Source organism: Notamacropus eugenii, chromosome 1, assembly GCF_028372415.1.
Source record: "Notamacropus eugenii isolate mMacEug1 chromosome 1, mMacEug1.pri_v2, whole genome shotgun sequence".
Lineage (NCBI taxonomy): Eukaryota > Metazoa > Chordata > Mammalia > Diprotodontia > Macropodidae > Notamacropus > Notamacropus eugenii.
The window spans coordinates 756,839,999-756,850,241 of NC_092872.1; positions in this window are offsets into that span (position 1 = coordinate 756,839,999).

A 10,243-nucleotide genomic window follows, 5' to 3' on the forward strand; every position below is an offset into this window, starting at 1 on the left:
CTCCCAGGGGAGGCTAAATAAATGATAACTCTGAATTTTGTGAAAACTTGTTATACTTTAAGAAATGAAGAAAGAAATGGGTCTGCAGAAACCTGAGAAATCTTGTATGATTTGATGCCACGCAAGGTTAGCAGAACCAGAACATTCTATGCAAATGAACAGCCCTGAGAGATTTACGGGCTGACTGAAGGAATGTAGAGGACTAAAGGGGGAGAGTACACTCCTATTACAAATTTTGTTTTTTTCTTTTTTTCCAGTGAGGGGAGAAATGGGAGGAAGGAAAAAAAAGAATGCTTGTTAATTGAAAAAATAATCAAAAACAAAAACCCAAACCAACCACATAACTGTGAAGAGTGGAAGCTTCCAATGGAAATGGTTTCCCCAAGGTCATGTGGCTGATCGGTGTTTGTCTGGTCACAGAATGGTCAAAGTCCATCCTTTCTAGGTTCCTGCCTGTGAAATCGCAGCAGCGTTGAGCTGGATGGTCCTTCCAAGAGATTGATGGGCTTTGCTTTCCAATCCCTAAGGGAGATCACAAAGGGAGACTTTCTCAGAGATGCAGGGTGTCCCCTCCATCAAGGTTACCCCAGCATTAATCATTCATCAGCAGAGCCCAGCAAGATTCTAATTGCAAATAAGTACAATTGATGTCAATGCATAATTTATGATGCCATTTGTTAAACGGAGACAATGGGAGGTGAGGAACGGCATTAAGCAGCCGGCAGGAATTAAAGAGAATTGGGGGATGAAAATTCTGGTCCTGGATGGGCAAACTTGGGAGCTGTCGGAGGTCCTGAGATCTCTCACCTAGGAAGAGACCTCCAGCCTCTTTCTGAGGAGGCCAGACCTTGGAGCCACATTGGCCAACATGGATCAATCAATCATCTACCACCATTTATTCAGTCCATGGTCCTACTGTGTGCCCAGCATTATGCTAGGTGCTGTGGATACGCGGCAAAATGGAAGCAAATAGTGAGATAGTCTGTTCCCAAGGACAGGAATCTAAACTAGATGCTTGCTGGTCTCTGCCCTGATCTGTCTCCTGGCTCCATGACTTTGCACAAGTGAATGCATTCTCCCCTCCACTCAGCTTCACAGGTTCCCAGACTTCTTCTAAAGCACAGTTCAGGGACTCGCTACCATCCTCCCCCTGTCCCCAGAGTTGGGACCCTAGGGTCTAGGCAGATGTTGAGGCAGACTCTATCACCTCCTGATTTTGCAAACCCCAAACGCAATGAACTTTGCTCAAAGCTCCTTCTAGCATCTCTTGTCTAGAATGGTGGCGACCTCTACGATGTACAATGAAAACTGTCAGCTAGGGAAGGTGGTCTGGTTTTAACTTTGGCCTTGTTTTCCTGCTCCAGGGGCTGAGACTCACCTTGAGTGGCTTTGCCCTAGCTTATGGTGAATATTACCTGTGTTACATACTGCCCTTCTCTAAAGTCTTGACCACAAACTAGCTCATGGTCATTGACTGAATAACCATCAAACTGCCCTGGACTCCTGGTTTCTCCAGTTTCTGTTGTAAAGGGTAGGGGGAGGGAACAAACATTTATTAAGCACCTACTATGTGCCAGGCACAAATAGCATCTCATTTTATCCTTACCACAGCTCTGTTATTACTTCCATCTTACAATGGAGGAAGCTAAGGCAGATAGCAATTAAATGACTTAACCCAGAGCTGCACTGCTAGCAGGTGCTGGTGAGTGGATTTGAACCCAGAGTCCTATCTGCTGTGTCCCCTAGCTGCCTAAGGCTTTTCTCTGCTTTCATGCCAAGGAGGTGGTGAATGAAAAGCAACTGTCCATGGAGGGCTGAGGAAGGTGGTTGTCTTTGCTCCCGAGTGACTCCATTCCTGGTCCTGGCATTGGAAGATGGAGCCAGTTAAGGTCTGAGCAGACCTTCTCAGCCTCCATAGCCTGGTTCTGCATTCCTCTTTCACCTGAGGACTTTCCTTCCTTTGATTCCCTCTTATTTCTCCTGTCTATCTCTACCAAGACTTGCTTTCAGGCTGACTCTCTCTTCAGCTTCTAAGGACATGCTTTGTCTATTGTCTCCTTAGTAGCTCCAGAGCTTAGTCAGCACCTGGTACATGCTCATTGAGTGGTCTTCATGTTTGCATTGACTAATGGTGGGAGTGAGCCTGGGCTCTCTAAATCTCTTCCAGTAGAGCACAAAGTCTGAGAGGCCTGACCAACATGGGGAGGCTTCGGTGCAGGTGTAAGTCTGGACTCCAGGTCTATTGTCTGAGGACCAGCTACCCCAGTGTGCCCAATGTCCTTGAAGATGGATGAAATGTTTGTCCACAGCAATGCTCAAAGACTGTCTGCTAAGCTATTGGGCCAGTCTCTAGAGGGAGAGTACCAGGCTGAGCAAACTGCTGTCCTTGAAGCAGGAATTCTTTCTAACTTCTGACATTCTCATAGAGGTGGCTAGGTGGTATAATGGACAGAGCGCTAAATCAGGGTCAGGAAAACCCCAGCTGAAAATCTTCCATGTCAGGTGAGCTGTGTGACCGTGGAGAAATCACTCAACCTCTACGAACTTCAGTTTCTTTAGCTGTAAGGTGGGGATAAGGATAGCACCCACCTCACAGCTGTTTTAATGATTACTCTTTGCAAACCTTTAAGTGCTGTCTGTGTAAGTTAGCTCTTTATTAAGGACCTGAATAAAGAATGGCAGGCCTCCTGGAGATCAGTGGGTGCTGGCGGGCTCCAAGCTCAGCCCTGACATGTGGCAACAAGGAGGGTAAAGGGTCTGTTAGACAGGGGGCATCCCTGCTCAGGGATCCTCAGAGTCTGTGATGTTACAGGGGTGAGAGATGGATGTCCGGGCATCAGCAGGAAAGGGGAAGGCACCACATTTCTGAGAATTCCTGCCATCAGGAGATCAGCCTTCTGGGACTGCCAAGCGGGAAGAGCTGAAGAGAGAGGATTGAAGCTTCTGGGTCTGGGCTGGAATGTGGCCTCCATTCTGTGGGGCTGACAATCTTTCTAGGGCTCTGACCTGACTTGCTCATAGCTCCAAGCATTTCTATGATCTTGATAGATTTGTGGCACCTGTGATCAGAGGCAGGCATTAAAGACATTTGGAAAGATCATTGGGGCAGAGGCTGGGAATCAAGATTCTGATCCTTCCTCTAATATGTGTTGCCTCTGTGACCCAAGACAAGGGCCTTTGGCCTTCTTCCTCATCTGTACAGGCACAGGGTTGACCTCAGAGGGCTCTAAGATCCCTGTTGTGGCTGAATAATCCAACCTGATCAAACCTGAAAGGGAAGTTCCCATCTTTGGGAGGGCTTCTTGAAGCTTGATGTTAGGACTGCCACCAGGCAGCCTTCAGTCCAAAGTGCAGAGTGTGAATTGGTAACTAATTGGATTAAATACTCATGAATAAGCCTGAACTCCCATCTGGGAAGTCAACAGTTCCTTTGGATTCTGACCTTGTAACTTCTCTCTCATCCATCTCCTCTTCTCTATTCCAACCACTATCACCCCAGGGGATCCAGCCTCACTCATGCAATCTGGTAAGCACATTGCCACTGACCTGTGAACAGGCCCACTGCTCTCTCCCCAAGTACTCCATTTTGGGCAGGGAGGCTAAGAGCTGTGCCAGTCATATACTTGTGAAGGTAACACAGTGTAGGGGGTGGATTCCTGGGTCTGGAGTCAAGAGAGACCTGCTGCTCCCACCTCGGATTAATCTTGAAAGGGTCAGACGATCAAAAATAAACTATTTATAAGCAAGTCCTCATCAATTTGAAAGGGTCATAAGAATCTGGGGTCACTGGATGAAAGCAGATGATATTGCACAGGACGCCTTATGTTTGGTTTAAGAGAATCAATCAGACCCTGTGTAGCCACGGACAAAGCAGCAAGCCAGCCCAAGAGTTTGGCCATTCAGATAGTAGGGTAACCGAGTGATGGTCAAATTTAGGAACGAAAGATTCCAGAGAAGACATTAACCTGGGGTAGACAGAGAAAATTTCTCTCTTCTCCACTTCCTCTTTCCTTCTTTCTCTATCTTTCTGCCTCTCTCTTTCCTTTCCTCTACCCTTCCCCCTCCATAACTCCCCTTCCTCTTTTCCTTTCTTCCCCCATCTCTCCTCTCCTTGCTCATCACTGATTAAGGGATGACCTGGTGACCTTGGAAAGGTCAGAAGTTCTGGAGTCATCATGGGCATCAGTAGCAGTGTCCCTGGAACCACAGAAGCTGGTAACAGCACCCACATCAGGAACTCAAAGATACCCCAAGGAAGAACTGGGCACATCAAGGAAAAGCAGTTTTGGAACTCCACAAGGACACTGACTGGCCAGCAGAGCCCAGCAGAGCATTTTCCACCCAAGGAGAACTTTATGAGGACATCACAAAGAGAGCCCCTAAGATTATGAATTCACCTTTTTGGTCATACACACAATTGCTCTCTACATTTGAACCTATTTTCCCCAGAGACTTCTGTGTGCAGGGAGAGTGCACATCTGGTGTGGGGGCATGTTTTTGTAGCGGTTGTCCTGCTGGCAGCAGCAAAGTAAATCCACTTTCTAAAACTTAAGTGTGGCTGATAATTAATGAGGAGCACATTGATTGCAGCGCATAAGCAAAGTACTAGAAATCTCAGTGACTCCTTTTGGTTACCCTTAGAACCTGGACAAGGAGCAGTCGGCTGCCCTCCTGTGATTCATTTCATCCATTTGAGGCAGAGGTGGAGGAGTAACCTTAGGGTGGTTGATGTTATATCCTGTTAGAAATTTCACTTGGTTTCCCTTGGTGGTAGATGACAGATGGAGATAATGGATGGGAGGCAAACATGATTAATGAAGGATGTGGATTATGGATGACATGTTTGGCTGCACCCTGAGAACAATCTGAACGTGATATGAATATTCTCTTTCAGATGTTAGAATAGGGATCACTAACTTTTTAGGGGGTCCAATGACTTTTTTCTGTATATGCTCTTGAAAGGCAGGAAGGTATGGATGGAGGAGTCCTTCTAACTGTGGTCAGAAAGTCAGGGCAGCTGAGCTGAGAGAGTGGACAGGGAGCCGAGCTTGATCATAACGTTGAGAGAGCCAGAGACAGCAGCTTGAAAGAAAACACTTGTCTCTCTCTAATGATATTTATGGATGACAAGTAGAAAAAGGGAGACACCAGTTCTCTGGGCTGACTCATCCCAAACATTACCTTATTCTCCACAGGATAGCTGGAATTCAGATTGTCTTCAGAGAGGAGGGCAAGAAGGCAACAGAGATGCCCTTGTGTCAGGGCAGCTTGGCCCTGGGGAGGCTCATTCCTGAGAGGAAAGGGGGGGGTGTCTCCATCTCTTTTATCTTGTGATGTGTGTGTCTCTTGTGGAAGTCTCACGTGTTATACTGTGCTGCTTGTCCTGGGAAATCTTGGGCAAGACTCAAAGGTTTGGTCAGTGATTCTGGGTTACAAGTATGAGAGCTCTGTCCATAGGAGTCCTCAGGTATCCCATGCCACTCAGTGGTTGGGACCCTTTGAGAAAACTGGCATTTCTCAGGGATGTCTTTTCCCTGTTAGCAGCAGAGCTGGGTTCTGATGTCGGGGGCAGACTCTTTCGGTATCCACAGCTTCACAGCCCCATGAAGCAGGGATACAAGTGAGCCACATAAACTACCTCAGAGTCTTTCCCTGCACGTGTGAAGAACTCAAGTGGCTTTGCAATAGTGTTTAATAAAGGACTTGGTGAATTGGATTTAAGTGAGGCAGGTGCTAAGTCACCACCAGCCTCACTTTCTCCTCTGGAGCTGTCTGGGTCCAGTGGTCACATAGATCAGGATGACTAGAGGTGGCCCTGGATGCATGGGAGGCATTGGCCTTTTGGGCCAATCTACTTGCGTGTCGTAGCATCACCTTCCTGATGTTAGGTCCTCTCGAAGGACTTGGTATGCAGGTCTCATAGAAGGCAAATGCAGGGGTCTTGTTTGTTGGCTGATCCTTGAAAGTCATTAATTAATTGACCTTCACTGACCCAGAGGTGTCCAAAGAGCTTCCAGAAGTGTTAAATGAGTCCCTACTAATAAAGGCATGCTTTGAGGGGCATTTGAGCTGGGTATAAGGAATGACCTCACCCTAGGGAAGGGAGAGAGCAGTGGCTCCCACTGGCATTTCTCAGACTGACCCCAAGATTTGGCAGATGTGTGAATGATTGCCCAAGAGTGAGGTGAGATGTGTGTGTGGGGTTTGGGCAAGAGAGGCTGGGAGGTTGTAGGGGTCAGAAACCTCTCAGGGCCTCTGACGCTGCCAGCTGCTCCATGGTCAGAAATCCTTCCCTTCTACTGTGGGTTGGACACATTCAGTTTGAAAAGTGCCACTACTCACCAGGCTCTGTGCTGGACCCCGAGCAAAGAGGAAAATGAACCAGTTCCTGACCTCAAAGGACTGACATTCTATGAGGAAACAGAACATGAATGCTGACCTATAAAATCAAATCATATACAAATCACCTACCAAGTCACTTCAAGGGGGAGGGAAAGCTGGGGTCAGGAAACAGCTCACAGAATAGGTGGCCCCTGGTCTCTGTCTGTCTGTCATTAAGGAGTGGCACCAGTAGACACGAGCTCTTCCTGGAGGCCAGCTCTGCTGCTACCACCCCTCCTTTGCCTATGGCAAATCCCTGAAAGAACAATCTCTTTCCCCCCTTCTCTATTCTCAAAGTCCCTAGAGAAGAAAGGAAAAGGAAGTCTTAATTAACAAAGAGGATGCACTTTGCATGTTAATGAGCTATGTGGCCTGCCAAGGGCTGGTGGGGAGTGAGAGGGCTGCAGAACTGAAATCTTGGGAGAGTATTAATCCACCTAGTTATGGACCGATCCAGCCATTCTGGACCTGAGCAATTGGGAACCATGCCCAAAGGGCAACCAAACTGTGCATACCCTTTGATCTAGTGATGCTACTGTTAGCTGTGTATCCCAAAGAGATATAAAAAAGGGAAAAGGACTTATTTGTACAAAACTATTTATAGCAGCTCTTTTTGTGGTGGTTAAGAATTGGATATTGAGGGGATGCCCATCAATTGGGGAATGACTGAACAAGTTGTGGTATAGGTTTGTAACAGGATATTATTGTGCTATAACAAATGATGGGCAGGCAGATTTCAGAAAAACCTGGAAAGACTTACATGAACTGACCCAGAGTGAAGTGAGCAGAACCCGGAGAATGTTGTACACAGTGCTAGCAATATTGTTCAGTGAGGAGCCGTGAATGACTTCGCTCTTCTCAGAAATACAATGGTCCAAGACAATCCCAAAGGCCTACTGACACCTCCAGTAGACTGAACAATGACTGGAACATGTTAGTTTCCACTTTTTTCTCTCATTTTTCCCTTTTATTTGCATCTTCTTGTACAAAATGACCAACATGGAAATGTTTCCTTTAATTGCACATGTGTAACCTATATATGATTATTACCATCTGGGCGGGGAGAGAAGGGAGAGATGGAGGAACAGAATTGGGAACTCAAAACTTGAAGTAAAAACGTTAAAAAGATTTGAGAAAGAATATGAATCCACTTGTCAACATTTACAGGGATCAGACTGGGATGAGTCTCTTAGGGGGCACACAGCAAGCCCCTATTAAATGCTTGCCTAACTGGTGCTGACCTGTTACCAAAAGGCCCCAAGCCTGTTTTCCTGCTTCTTCCCATTCTTGGGACCAATCAACCACATGCTTGCTGAGCGCTGATTCCAGGCAAATTCAGTTCATCAGAGAGTTATGAAGTATTACTGCGTGCAAGGTGCTGGCTAGGCAGGGAGGGGTCGAAGGTGACCCCTCAATACCACCCCTCCCCTCAGGAAGAGCAGGTGAGGCTATGATACATGGGAGGGAGATGGCTGAGAAGAGGAATTTAAGAAGGGATGCTCGAGGAAAATGAGGACCCAAAAGCCGTTTCATTCTGATAAACTTCAGGGGGACTTTAGGCTTAGCATTGTGCAAAGTCCCTGGGCTACAAAAATGGTTCCTGGCTTCAGGGAACTTACATTCTCCTGGAGGACATGATGTGGAAAGGAGGGAAGACTTCATAGAAGACTTGGCACCTGAGGTGGGCCCACTGCTCTGGAAGAAGGAACTGGCATGGTCCCTTCTCTGAAGGAGCTCACAGTCTAGCAGGGAAAAGGCACGTAGCAAGACTGTGGCCTAGGGTATGATCATACAGCACAGTATTAGCCCTTCCTATGTGCCAAGCCCTGTGCTGAGTCCTAGGATGCAGTGATAGTAGTGACCTCAGGGAGCCTGGGAAAGGCAGAGGCACATAGAGGGTATAGCAGCCTGGGAGATGGTTTTGGACATGGGAAGTCCCAGGGATGCTGAGGCAGCTATTTGGGAGTAGTTGCCACAGCTCTCCATGCACGAGAATCTCAATTTTATCATGTTCCAGAATGGGGTAGGAGGCAGTGTGGAGGCACAGACCAGGTAGTTTGGTGGTTGGTAAGGAGGTCTAGGTGGGGTAGTGAGGTGGGGCAGTGGATAGAGTGCTGGGCCTAGAGTTAGGAAGACCTGAGTTCAAATCCAGCCTCAGGCACTTCCTGACTGTGTGACCCTGGGCAAGTCACGTCACCCTGTCTGCCTCAATTCCACAACTTAAAAATGAGCTGGAGAAGGAAATGGTAAATCATTCATCCCAAAGGATGGTACATCATTGGAAACCTGAAAATGTGGGGTTTTCTTGGCAAAGGTCCTGGAGTGGTTTGTCATTTCTGTCTCCAGCTTATCCTACAGATGAGGAAACTGAGGCAAACAAGGTGAAGTGACTTGCCCAGGGTCACACAGCCAGGAAGTGCCTGAGGCTGGATTTGAGCTCAGGTCCTTCTGACTGCAGGCCCAGGGCTCTGTGTACTATGGCATCAACTAGCACCCCCACTGACATCTAGGGGGGGTGCATCAATCTTGTCAGAACACTGCTTGTACGTGACCTTATTTGAGTCACACAACAACGTTGTGGGGGACACGGCACTGCACTGATATTACCTATATTATTGCTACCATTTCTGTTTCTAGAGGCCTCATGGCTTAAGGGATAGGCAGGACTAGCCTTAAAGCCAGGAAGACCTAATGGCCTTGTCTCAATTCTCACACTTCCCGAGCTCCCTCTCTGCAGCCGCTGACCTGCTTGGTCACCCTCTCTTCCCTCTAGGTGCTCAGGGTGCCTTCTCTCTGGGTTTTCCTCCTCCCTCTCTGACCACTTCTTCTCTCCCTCCTTTGCTGAATCCTCCTCCTGACCATGCCCTCTCACCCTAGGTGTCCCTCAGGATTCTGTGCTGGACCCTCTTCTCTTCTCTTCTCCCTCTACTCTATCTCACTCTGTGATCTCATCAGTGCCTTGGACTTAATCACCATCTCTATGCTGACGAATTTCATATCTCCCAATCCTGCCCAGTCTCTGCCACTTCCAATGTCTCATCTCCGACTGCCTTCAGATATCTCAAAAAGGACGTCCAGTAGACATCTGAAACTCAATATGTTCAAAACAGAACTCATGATCTTTTTCCCTAAACTCCCCTCCCCCACCTTCTCTATTACTGGTGAGGGCAACACCCTCCTCCTAGTGCCCTTGGCTTACAGCCTATGATTCAACCTGGACTTCTTGCTCTCTCCCCTCCACCATCCTATATGGTGACAAAGCCTGTCAGCTTCTTCTTTGCAGTATCTCTCTAATACTGCCCTTTTCCTCCTCTGATGCTGCCCCTGCCCTGGTGCAGCTCCCTATCACCTTACCCCTGGACTACTGCAATCGCTGCTCAAGGTCTGCCTGCCTCAGGTCCCTCCTCACTCCAGTCCATCCTCTACTCGGCCAAAGCAATTCTCCCAAAGTGCAGGCCTGATCATATCATCCTTCTACTCAATAAACTCCAGTGGCCCCCTATGGCCTCCAGGATCAGTTACAAAATGGTCTTTTTGGCCTTCAGACCCCTTCTTAACCTGACTCCTTCTCCCTTTCCAGGCTTTTCACACCATCCTCCCCAATATGTTCTCTGAGATCTAGTGACTCAGGTCTCCATCTCTGGGCTCTGGCCTCCATCTCTGGACTCTGGCCTCCATTTCTGGGCTCTGGCCTCCATCTCTGGGCTCTGGCCTCCATCTCTGGGCTCTGGCCTCCATCTCTGGGCTCTGGCCTCCATCTCTGGGCTCTGGCCTCCATCTCTGGGCTCTGGCCTCCATCTCTGGACTCTGGCCTCCATTTCTGGGCTCTGGCCTCCATCTCTGGGCTCTGGTCTCTATCTCT